We start from the raw sequence: 13,752 nt of genomic DNA on the forward strand, positions 1-13,752 counted from the left end.
TGACTGTGGTCTCTTTTCGAGGCTGTACATCTCCTGTCAAACATGAGACAGAGACATGGACAATTTCTTCTCCCATGCAAACCAGGCAGCCCCGCCAGCTCTGTCAACTGGAAGGAAAATTCGGATTGGGGTTAAATCAGATCTACTTCGGTGCCTGGAATCAGATCTGCTCGAAAATAATAGTGTGCCTATGGCTGATGCCACAATTCTTGATGGTGCAGCTGTGGTTCTTATGCTAAATCCGGGAACATCAAGAACATTTCAAGAGTATGGAGAAAGAGTGTTTGCACCATACATCTCTGCTCAACTTGAAAAAAGCAGCCGCATCGACCTTGTCTGGGATGTATACCCACCCGCCAGCCTCAAAGCCTCAACAAGACAGAAGAGGGGAAAGGGCACCAGGGAAAGAGTCGCTCCTTCGACTGTGATGCCAAAGAACTGGAAGGACTTCCTTCGATGCGGTCATAACAAAATCGAATTGTTTGCTTTCCTGTCATGCATAGTTGTTCATCTTCCTCTAGCAGAGGGCAAGGAACTGTATGCAGCAGATGGAAGTGGAGTCCTTTGCTCTCCGGCTGAGTCATACTTGGCCTGCCTTGCTCCATGTTCACAGGAGGAGGCCGACACTCATCTACTTCTGCATGTTGAAGATGCTGTGCAAAAGGGGTGTAAGAAGGTGTCCATACGTGATACTGATGTGGTAGTACTGGCTGTAGCTTCATTCAGCAAGACAGGTCCTAATGAGCTGTGGGTTGCCTTTGGTGTCAGCTCAAGCTTTCGTTACATAGCTGTTCACGAAATGGTTGCCACAATGAATCCAATACAGTTTCTGACTCTCCCAGTCCTTCTCGCTTTCACCGGGTGTGATACTGTATCTACATTCGCTGGCAGAGGAAAGAAGACTGACTGGGAAAGTTGGAAGTCTTTCCCAGAGGTGAATGATGCTTTCAATGAACTCCTATGCATGCCAAGTGAGGTCAGTGAAGGATCAATGTTACTGCTGGAGCGATTTGTGGTACTAATGTATGACCGAACCAGTGAGAGCACGGAAGTGAATCATGCCAGGAAACAGCACTTCACACAGAAGTCTAGAACACCAGAGAACATTGCTCCAACCCAGGCAGCACTCAAACAGCACATCAATTGAACTTGCTACCAGGCCAACTGTTGGAACCAGGCATTGGTCCTGGATGCAGAGATGCCAGAGCCATCTGACTGGGGCTGGACAAAGGAAACAACTGGGTGGCAGCCGCTTTGGACCACTCTTCCCGAAGCATCAAAATCGTGCATTGAATTGATCCGCTGTCGCTGTGAGAAAGGATGCACTGGACGGTGCAAGTGTGCCAAAGCTGCAGTCAAGTGCACTGCACTGTGCTTCTGTTCTGGAGGTTGTTAGATTTTGATCACTACCATTAGCATCATCTTCATTGCTATTAATGAAGTATTAAATAGATTAGCAGCATGGGACTATTCTGTTAATTTTTTTTTGTATTATTATCCCTATAGGGTCAAAATGGAAGCAAAGTTTCGCTATATTGCATCGGTCCAATCCATTGTCTTTACTAAAAGAATGTCCAAAAGTTTTTAACATAATTTGACCTTGACCTTGATCGAAATGCATTCGCTTGGCTCCTGGCGATCTCAAAAGTATCACCAAACGAATGGCCATTCCAAACTTAGTTGGAAATGACACCTTAAATGTTTTTTTTAACACTGTTTAGTTCCAAAATTTAACACGTTTGAACATTAGACCAGGTAGACTGGTGGCCATCTTGGATTTGACCTCTCACGTTCCTCAGAGGTCAAATCTGACTTCGCTCCACATCTGAAAATAAACCTTATGGTATTCAATAACTATGTCAGAAAATTCAGGCTTTTCTCATGAAACAATTATTGTGCTTATCCGCTGTACTATTTGTGTGTGTCTCCTCTATAACTCCAAAACTATAAAACCAAGTTGACTCAAACTTTGTATACATACTGCGGGAACTCCAAAAGAGTGCATGATTGAAAATTAGGTGTTTGGGTTAATTTAAACAACCCTTTTCAACATAATTTACGGCCTTATTTAATTATCCTTTATCAAGGTTCAGCCTTGGTCAGCTGTCTGTCAGCTTGCAGGGTCTTAATTTGCCATTTTGTTTGGCCAATTAAAACATGCCTTGATTTTGAAACACAATATACTCTCAAAGGCTAATTAAATTTTATGATCGAATTATTACATTTGATGTGACAATTGGATTGGGTGGATCAAATAATTGTTGAAATCTGGGGGGGGGATCTGAAAATTTTAACAAATTTGCGACTTTTTTTTTTTATAACCAAATGTATTTATTGAAGCAAAGCATTGCTTGATTTTTTTTTGATGATCCAACGATTATATTCAGTGACGAAAATATTAAGACATGTGCAGAAAGTGGAACTTCATTTGGCGTAATGCTGTGCTCTTTCACCTGCTTTAACTATCCATGATGATAGAGGCCACAGGTGACCTTTTTTTCGTTAATAACCGACAAAGTTTTATTTTTTACCATTTTTTTGTGATCTGCTTTCATGACAAAATATTAATATCAATATGTTAATAGTTGCTGCAATATATTAATGGAATTGGCAGTGACTGCATGAAAACAGAGGTACAGAGATAGCACACAGAGGTTGGGTTTGTGCAAATATGCATGTGAGCAGGTTGGAGGAATGCATATGGGTTGGAGCATACATGCACGCAGGCCTTTCCCATGTAGATAGCATGGGTTTCAATTATTAAATGCTCCTGCCCAGTTTTATAAAGAACACGGAGGTTAAAAAGAAAACGTTACTCTGGGTTTTTTTATTGCTTCGGCAATGCCCCGATATGCTGCCTACCCTCCCTTTAAACTGCCTCCCCCACCATTCCCTTGCTGTTATGCTGCCTTCCTTTTCCCTCACACTGCCTTCCCTTCCCTTCCTCACACACTACCTTCCCTTCCCTCATGCCGCCTTCACTTCCCTTCTGTTCACACTATCCTCCTACCAAACCTCCTGACAACCATACATCTCTCTGGAGGTAGAGAAGAAATGGTTAGGGTTGTCAAGCAATGAGTGAATTGGACAAAATAAAGGTTTTTATTTTTTTAAAGTAGTCAGAACAGCGACTCAGATCAATTCAATTTTTAGAAACCAATGAATTGCAGGTCACTGCAGGAGAGCCAAGAGGTTTGCACGCATGCTCGCTAGAAGTTGTCTCGCCGAGTTTTGAATCCCGATCCAGCTATAAACCATCATACCGGAGTTTCACAGGAATGGTGATTCATCAGTGTGTGTGCACCGTTGCTCAGAGGGATGTTAAACTGGGAGTCACATCTGCTGGAATCCCCCCTCCCCATCCTCAGTCCCTCTCCACCTCCGCACTCTCCCCTCCCCTCTTTCTCCCTCTTCCTCTCCCACCTCTCTTCCTCTCTCCATGACCTAGGGGTGGGAAAGGGTTTATGGAGGAGACAAAAACAGTCACAGTGTGTGTGTGTGTGTCTCCTCCATAACCCCTATCTCACCCCTCTATCTCTCTCACCCCGATCCCTTTCTCTCCCACCACTATCTGTCTCTCTCCCACACCTCTCCCTCCCACCACATCCCCCTCTCTCCCTTTCCTCCTCCTCCCCTCCATCCTCCTCCCCTTTGGTTTGGCTATGCCAACTGATTTGCTGCAGTGAAAGATACTTAGAGACCAGTCGTTGAACAGAATCACAAGTCATAAGACTCCAGGAAGTAATTCTGTGGCGGTCCAAGTATTGTTTGTTGGTGACGTGGAGAAACCACCTGTGCTTTTATGCCACCAGTATATCGAGTTAATGATCTCTTCATGCTGCACCATGTGAGTAATTGGTTTCTTCAACCACCAATTATTTTTGAGGTCAACATTGGACGAATTTCTAAAATTGTCAATTTTCATCCCATTCACTTGAAATTTGTAGAGGCGTTGCATATTTGGTCATTGAATTCAACCACAAATTATGGAGACATGGACAAAACACCGGTGCTTTGATGCCACTGTTTTTCGAGTTTATGATCTTCTCATGGTGCACCATGTGAGCAAATGGTTACTTTCATCAAACGAGTGAAAAATAACTTTTAAACCTGTGTCATGGCATTGCTATCCAAAGAAACTAATGTGACCCGAATAATTATTTTCAATGCAACTTCTTTTTTCAGTTTTGAAAAAATACAATACCTTTTTGTTTCCATCAGCCCACAGAATAATTTCACTGTTGATAAAAAGATTTGGCTGAAGAGGTGGCATTGATTCAAAATAACCAACGACTATCATCTCCAATTCTCCATTAACACCTTGCCAATTGTACAGGTCATATTTTGCCGGAGGGTCACCATTTTCATCAAAATACATCACTTCATTCTGATTGTGAATAAACCTGACATTTCGAATGTAATGCACCAACTGAAATGGACATGAAAGGGTTTTTTGTTGACATGCAAAAGCCGAATGATAAATACATCAGAACAACTAATTTCAATCACTGATAATCTACATTAATAAATGCCAATGTGTGTGTGTGTGTGTGTGTGTGTGTGTGTGTGTGTGTGTGTGTGTGTGTGTGTGTGTGTGTGTGTGTTTGTGTGTGTGTGTCAGTGTATCTCTTCCATCACTCCAAATCTATAAAACCTAGCAGCCTGAAACTTTGTATGCATATTATGAAAATTCTAAGGAAGTGCAGGAGTGAACATTGGTTAGTTGGGTTAATTAAAACACCCCTTTTGAAGATAATTAACAGCCTTTATTAATTAAAGCCTTCATCAGGCGATCCTCAGCCACCTCAGTCTCTGTGGTCTTAAGGCGTTTCCTGGGTAACCTCATTGGGGTCTGAAGCCATCATATTTTTTGACCTGCTCAACCATGCCTTGACTTGGAACAGGCCGCAACAATTTCTGAATGATAAATTTCTTTTAAACTTTCCTCACCCATATTATTGAATGTCTGTTCATAATAGTTTCGAATCGCTGGGTGTATTGCAGTGCTTTTAATGCCTGGAGACGCCAGCATTTGTGGCTTTGTTTCATTTGCGCATATGAATAACTGAGATAATCTCTTAATCGAAGCAGAATTACACAATGTAAGCTCCAGATTTGAAAGTATCAGCAGTTCCGACTCCTAAAAAAGTGTTGATTTGTCCAATTCGCACATAGTTTGGACATTCGGACATTGCTCTCACTTGCCAACCATTCATTTGGAGTGCTTGTTTAAGTGCTCAAGCCGCTTGCCGAGCACCCCACACTGGACGGCCGTGCACTTCCTGCCCCAAACGGGATGTGCTGTCAGCAGTTGCTGCAAGGTAGAGCGTTGTCTGTAATGCGTTTTCGCTCCAGCGTGGATTTTATTGAACAACAGCACTAACAACAACAACAACAACAACAACAACAACCGCATGGGCATTGTTCTATCAACTTCTATCTTCACAGGATAGAGCATCACTCCACAGGGTTGTGTCACCGGTGAAAGGTTTCCGAAGATTTGGTTCATGTTTTCTCTCTCTGCCATCGGTACGATGAGCCCAGATCGCATCCACTGCATTCTGTTTGTGTCATGGGAATAACGTGGTCAGGGTTGCTTGATGCGTTTTGCCATCTGATGCGGAAGCACCTCTGTTTCTGTCGATCAGTTTTAAAATTCATTGAAGAAAAGGGGATACCAACTTAAGCCTCCAGTATCCATATCCGAGGTGTTTAGGTGCACGTCATATACAGAGCCTTGTGGCTCTGTAATCACCATTAAACCAAACACACTGTGAATACTTATTCCATGCCACGTTATTCTGAGCCAGTTGTTCGTGCTCCATCATTCAGAGGGAGAGGTTCGTGCTCCATCATTCAGAGGAAGTGGTTCGTGCTCCATCATTCAAGGAAGTGGTCAGCGCTCCGACATTCAGAGAGAGTGGTTCGTGCTCCGTTACTCAGTGGGAGTGGTTCATGCTCCGTTACTCAGTGGGAGTGGGTCGTGTAGCAATTCCCATCAGTGAAGCAATGGGTGATATTTGCTTGTGAAAAATGATGGAAAGTGTTGTTTTATGGAGAATGAAAGCAGTCATTGAAACTGAATGAACAAATGAAAACAAAAATCTCAGTGGTGGAAAAATTGCTGTATTTTGTTGATTAAATCGAATTTACATCCATTTACAGGAATGACATGCATGAAAATGTGTTAAAGAAAGTTAAAAGGGAATTTTAACAATAATTTATTTATCTGTAATTACCATTTTGTACAGATACCTGCCATGGTTGAAAGTTGGTGATGTTTGTGCAAGAGTTGTTCTGAAAAGGTCCTTGACCAGGCTGGCAGGATTGTAGATCATGGAGGCCATAAGCTATGCTGTACACTGCCAAATGTGTGACATAGGAACTTACAAGTGGGGAAACTTCTGTGAATGGAGAATAAATTTTAGAAAGATTTTCATTGCCAGTACAAATCCTGTGGTGAACTTCAAAAGCATCCCACGTACAGTTAAATGTTCTCTCCCAAAGTTCTTTCAAAAAGGGATTGAAAACATTGTCATTTCCTTGTTTTCCTTTTCTGTTTTCAGTGACTCCCTTCATATTGGAAGATTTTTTGAGGAGACAAATGTTTTTATTGCTGTTTTCTTTAATTACTGATTGTCATTTTACTTTGGGTATTATTTGCTATTATCCTTTCACCTAAACTCATGTTTGAACTGAAAGTTACACCAGGTAGAAATGATATAGAAATGATTTGGAAGCCAATAATTGCACAATCTAAAATCATAAATGGCAGTGTGTGTCTGTGTGTGTGTGTGTGTGTGTGTGTGTGTGTGTGTGTGTGTGTGTGTGTGTGTGTGTGTGTGTGTGTGTGTGTGTGTGTCAGTCAGTCAGTGTGTCTCCTCCATATCACTCCAAATCTTTGAAGCTTCGTGGCCCCTATCTTTGCATGTATGCGAAGGGAACTCCAAGGTAGTGCATGAAAGAAAATTGGGTGTTTGCATAAATACAACATCCCTTTTGAAAATAATTTCGGGAGTGCTTTTCACAAAACAATTACAAAATAAGACTTAACAAAATGGAGCCATGCCATCTTTCTCAACCCTCCGTCAGTTTGCTGGGGGTCTTAAGCTGCCATTTTGTTCGGACTGCTCAACAATGTCATGATTTGGAGCAAGCCACAACGCTTTCTTCATGATAAAGCGCTCAAGTTATTTTTTCACTTTCCTCACTCTTATTATTGAATGCCTGATCTCCATACCTCCGAAGTACTGTGTACTTCGCTTTTGAAAGTCCTATAGTTTTCAAATTAGGTGCTTGAAGCCATTTCATGCATTATACGTTGCGATTTTCCACAATCTACTCTCAGTGACGAATGAAAGTAGATAATCGAAATATGATTCCTGCTTTGAGGATCAGATCTCATGGACTAAATAAGTGTCAAAATCAGGAGAGACATCTGAAAATTTAAGGAAATAACGATTTATATAACTACGTGCATATACCTATTTACTCAAGAAAGCAAAGCTCTGGTCCCTCCATATATATATATATATATATATATATATATATATATATATATATATATATATATATATATATATATATATACATATATATATATATATATGCATACACTCACAGGAAAACGTGAAATTGCCAAAGCATTTAACTTAACTTTTTCTCCCATTTGGAGAATTATATTGAGGGAAGAAAAGATTAAGGAATGTGCTCAAATTAACCAGCTTTATTGAGCTGGTTTCATTGAGTGCAACAAAAAAAACTTAATTCATTGCAATGAAAATAATTAGCCAGGGGGATCGCCTCGAAGGTGACCGTGGCTGCGTACTCCATTTGGAATCTCCAGTGTGAGTAAAGCAAAATAAATGAAATGAAAGATCAAGTTAAAGAACGAACGATTATCATAGTTCAGGAAGATGAGGTGAGCAGGGTCAGATTTATGGAAGGGCAACTGGGGCATATGTCCTAGGACCTCCACAACCAAACACGTGCATTGAAGCCTCCACCACCCAAGGGCTCATCTAGAATTATTGTAATGATATACAGTTTATCAAATTTTGCACGCCTTACTTAGCCAGCCGAAAGTGTACACGCAAGCAGCATTTTCCTGTAATAGTTGGCCCTGGTGCACAGATTTTGCTCGGCGAAAGGTTCATATGGTGCTGGAGAAGAATGCAATTCCTCTTGAACAGTTCAAATCACTTATTTAATGCATAAACATCATGATGGATGATGAGAGGAAATGCAATAACACACTATCAAGCAACACCCTTTATCTTCTGTTCCGAATAACACATGGATCTTAATTCCTTTTATAATAAGCAAACGTGGGGAGGTGAGATTATGGAATGATATCTGGTGATTCTCAAGACAAGGCAACTGCAGAGGCTTGAATTTTTGGGATTGGGGAATATATCACTCAAAAGCCTTTTGGCAGTGGTTATTCAGAGGTCAGATTGAATTCAAAGGCTGGAAAACAACTTTACAATCAGGTGATAAGAATTTCCCCAGACATGTGGACATTATCTAAGCACACATTCTATAAATACTGGGCTCCAGCTTCATTGGGCAGAGCCAGTCTTTCAGACACCAGCATATAATTATTTACCAAATAAGGATCCCTTAATATATATTTAATGAGCTAAAGTGAATAACAGATAATGCTATTCTTCTGAATAAAGATTAAAGATTATTTGGAAGGCCAGAACATTTATTTGGCCTTCCAAATAAAAATAGATAAATGTTCGAGCACGTAAATGTTATTTTCATGTTGTATTCAAATCAGACATTTCCAATTATAGGATTGTAAAAATACATTATGCTGTATGATAAAAACTTTACTTCTCAAGTTAATTATGAATTAGGCCAAATTTGCTGCATTTTCTTTTGATCATTATACTTAAACCCATTCGGCTAATTTTGAAGAAATCTATTTCCACAGTACCTATCCATGTTTAATCAGCCACTCTCTGCCTACATGTGTCACTATCACGATCAGATCATGCACCGTTTCAGGTGACTGATTGTTGTTGCGAATTATCGCTTATTCACCCTGTATTAACCAGTGTTGCAAATTTTCTACAAGAATTGAGCATTCAATGGCTTTTTGATAAGTCTAGTTGGAAATAGTTTTGCTAAATAGTCCGCATTCACTTGTTCGAAGGCTTTTACTGATGCCACTGAAGGTGGATGGAGTTTATGTTTTCACACTTGTAGGTCTGTCTGTTTTTTACTTGCGGAAATCGAAGATTTTTCAAGTATATGAGTTGTCTGCATGCGTTATTCTGTCTGTTTGTCTGTTACTTGCAAAATCGAAGATTTTTCAAGTCTACTGGTCAGTCTATTTTGTTATTCTGTCCGTTTATGTCTGTCTGCTTGTCTATTTGTCTGTTTGTCTGTCTGTTTATCACCTACATGTCACAATTTTAAACCGATCCTCAAGAAACTTCACCACATGGTAGTTTATCAGAAGGAAGAATATTATTGATTTGAGATCAAAAGGTCAAAAGATCAACATTGGCCAAAGGTCAATAACTACGGTGGTATTTGTAAAAACCTCAATTTTCATCCGATTGACTTTAAATTTGAAGAGGATATATATTTCAGGTTAGTGAATTCAACGACCAATTATTTTAGACTTCCACAAAGGCAAAAAGGTCAACAGAGGCCATATTTCTAAAATTGTCAATTTTCATCTGATTCACTTGAAATTTGAAGAGGAGTTGCAGATTTGGTCATTGATTTCAACCACCAATTATTTTTGAGCTCAAATTTGTTTTATGGATTTTGCAAGTGTCGTGCTTAGCATGACGTCTTCTTGTTTGTCTGTTGTAGTACAGTAGATTAAAGAAAAATCGTTCAGATTGTGAAAAAAGTGCTAAATTGGCATACCTGTCCATTTTTTTATGTTCTTCCATATAAGAGCAGGACACACCTGATCAGAATGCATTTACGGCCGTCATCTTGAATTTCAAAATGGCCACCACCGAAAATAATATTTTACGATATCTCGCTCACCAACAAACCTAGCATAAAGAGTCTAATCCAATGTTCTCACACACAAGGAATCCAATAAACACACTTAAAATGCTCTATTGTCAGTCTTTCTGCTTTAAAATAACACATACACTGTCCCAAGTATAGTTCATCTGGTGAAGATACAATTCTGACTTCAATCTGTCTGATAACATGTTCCTGCACAATGGAAAAGTTCAGTGCATGGGAGAGATGCACAGAAACATTTGCATAGTGGTCTGCATGCCTTTTTGCAGCCGTATTTGATCAGCTCTGTGCAGGATTTAGCCGCCTCGGCAAGTGCTGTCCAGAAAGGTATCCACTGTTCAATGGCGTTCTTCATCCATCCCCAGTCACATGGGCTTGGTAACTACTGCTTAGATATCAGCGATTGGCCGCAGATGTGTCCTACCTAGTATGTCGACCTCTTGATATGTTCCACGAGGGCTGCCTTTGTGGGGGGTAAGCGATCTATTTGTCTTCCTTTCACGGACAGAAGCTTCCTTGCCTGATTCACCTCAGTGCATTCACTGGTTCTATCATAAAGACATATGACGAACCTTTCCAGTTGACACACATTCTCATCTGAGACTGATGAAGGCTCTTGGGATAAACTAAAGAAAGTGTCCGTTATATCAGGGAAATTGGTCCAGGTTTCCCAAGCGGTTTTCTTCCCAATACCACTGAATGAGGATGATGTGTCACAGCCCATTCACTTGAGGTTTTTGATAGGTTTGATTCACCCCGCCCCCCTATTAATTTTGAGGTAAACATAGGCCTAAAGGTCAAAAAAGGCCAAAAGGCCAATTTGGGCCAAATTTTCTAATATCTAAATTTTCATCTGATTGATTTGAAGTTTGAAGACCATTTGCATCTCAAGTCACTGAATTCAACCACCTATTATTTTTAGGTTATCATAGGCCACAAGGACAACAGTCCGTATTTCTAAAATCCTCAATTTTAATCGAATTAACTTAAATTTGAAGAGCATTTAAATATCAGGTCACTGAATTCAAGCACATATCAATTTTAAGGTAAACATAGGCAAAGGGTGGGCCAAGTTTTCTGAAATACTCAATTTTCATCCGATTGACTTGAAATTTCAAAAGATTTTACATATCAGTTGGCTGAATTCAAGCACCAATTAATTTTGAGGTAAACTTCGGTCAAAAGGTCAAAATAGGCTAAAAAGCCAATTTGAACCAAATTTTCAAAAATTCCCAATTTTAATCCGATTCACTTGAAATTTGAAGAGCATTTGCATGTCAGTTGGCTGAATTCAACCATCAATAAATTTTGAGGTAAATATTGTCCAAAAATTGTTTCTGAAATTGTCAACTTTCATCCAATTGACTTTAAATTTGAACAGGATTTTCAAATCAGCTCATTGAATACAGCCCTCAACTAGAGGGGGAGCACTCGGTAGAGTGCAAAACCTCTGCCGCCAATACTGCTGGGTCACTTAAGTGAGCCTGATATCCTATTCATTGTAGGTCAAAACGGATCAGACTCTACTGAACCACGATTGAATAAACTAAACTAGATCGACGCGCATGTAGAAATGCCAAAAAAAACGATTTTTTTTTGAAAAAAAGGTACAAAATTTGTTTGTTTTTTTTTTTTTTGGGGGGGGGGGGTGGAAATCACTTAAAACATGTAGAAATGCAAAAAAAAAAATTCAAATATTTTTCAAATAAAATCGAAATTTTTTTGAAAAAAAGTTGCAAAATTTTGTTTTTTTTTCTCCAAAACATTAATTTTTTTGGTTGGAAATCACTTAAAACATGTAAAAATGCAAAAACAAAAATTCAAATATTTTTTCAAAATTGCCACCATAGCAGCCATATTGGACTTTGGCTCAAGTCCTAAATCGAATGGCATGATCCTTGGACCATACCTAATCCCCCCACCAAGTTTCGTTGAAATCCGTCCAGGAGTTTTTCCGTAATACTGTTCACAAACAAACAAACAAACAAACAAACAGACAGGGGTGAAAACAAGAAGATGGACGGAGGTTAACCCGAGGGGAAGCACTCGGGAGAGTGCAAAACCTCCGCTGCCAATACTGCTGTGTCACTGAAGTGAACCTTATATCTTAGGGCCCTGCCACACCTTGACGTTTTAGCCAGCAATGGCAACGTATAAAAATATATGTAAAACGCTGGCATACGCTGAAATTTTGATGTTTTTTTAAAAGTTTTTTTGCGTATTCATAACTTGTTGATCGTTTGCATAACATATTAGTAGCGGGCACAGAACGTTTCGTTGTGTTATACATAACTTTTACCAACGAATGCTTACCTTGTGGTCGGCATTCAAAACCTATGACAAATGAGAGTTTAACTTACCCTTTGCATGCTATACGTATCGCCGGCGAACTCGTGGCATAGCCAGTTAAGAACTTGCCGGACGCCGATTGAAATCAAAACTGCCTGAGAATTTCAAGTGTCAACATCGCAGTCACACCTTGACGATTTTGCCAGCGTATGCCATTCTATGAAAAATGTGTTTACAACGCCAGGCACACGTCAGATACGCTATAGGTCAGTTGTGTATACGTTTAGAGTATGCTGGAAATCATTGAAGTACGCTGGCATATTACCTAGTCCATTAGGTACATCGTCAAATTTCAAGCATGCTGGAAATTTTAAGACTTACTCGACGTAAGGCTCACATGTTTCGCATGCATTGGCATCTGTTCCTAGCACGTTCCGCGATCGTTTAAACACGGCGAACACACGTTACTTTTAGGTTACTCATAAGTCGAAGCACGTCAAGGTAATGGCCAACATACTTGAAACCAAATTTCTAATCGATGAGTAACGTGCTTTGAACAAATGAGTAGCGTCAGCTTTGCCTATGTTGAACATGCTTGGAAACTATGTATAACTGGCCTTGAACCAATGACTGGCATGCTATGAACGTAAGAGTAACGTGCGTTTTCCCTATGAGTAGCATGTTTTGAACATAAGTAAAACGTGCTTATAACCTTTGAGTAACATGCTATGAACCTATTTGTAACGTATGTAAAACGCACATTGTCGTATGTAGACGAATTAAATTGATGTCTTCCGGACAACCATATAACTTACTGAAAGTGTTTCTAACTTACATCTACCGTGTAGTGGCGTATTGGCAGCATTTCGGGGAATTGGTATATACAAATGGACTTCACAATAAAAACCCATCATTGTTCCAGACTCCATGGTGAGTGGATGTAAACGCCGGTAGTATCAATAGTAGCAGTACTATTACTAGTAGTAGGTGTGTGTGACTAATAATAGTAGTAGTAGTAGTAGTAGTGGTAGTAGCATTGGTAGTAGCTGTATGTCTATGTCAGTAGTAGTATGTGAGCGTGATGTGGAGGATGTGGGGGATGATGGATCCTCGTTGCGTCAACGAATAGGAGAATACCTTGCACCATTGTTCGATGTTCTGAAAGGGCTAATTTTTTTTCCTCATTCCGAAGATGAAATATTTCTTTGTTTTACAATTGAAATTATTATAAAAGACTTTGACAAATGCATAATGTACTAGTAATGAACACAGAACGCTTCGATAACTTATAGATTAGTTATACCAACGATTGCTTATCGTGTTTAGGCGTCCACAGCCTATGCCCAACGATAGTATAGTGCATGCATAACGTGGGAGTGCTTCATTTACGATTACGTGACGTTTGCTATCCATTGACTGCCACTAAACTATTTTAATAAACGGCTGTCACTCGCCTATTGT

This window comes from Eptatretus burgeri, chromosome 1 (genome assembly GCF_056783735.1).
Source record: "Eptatretus burgeri isolate ZD-2024b chromosome 1, Ebu_testis_v1, whole genome shotgun sequence".
NCBI classification, from domain to species: Eukaryota; Metazoa; Chordata; class Myxini; order Myxiniformes; family Myxinidae; genus Eptatretus; species Eptatretus burgeri.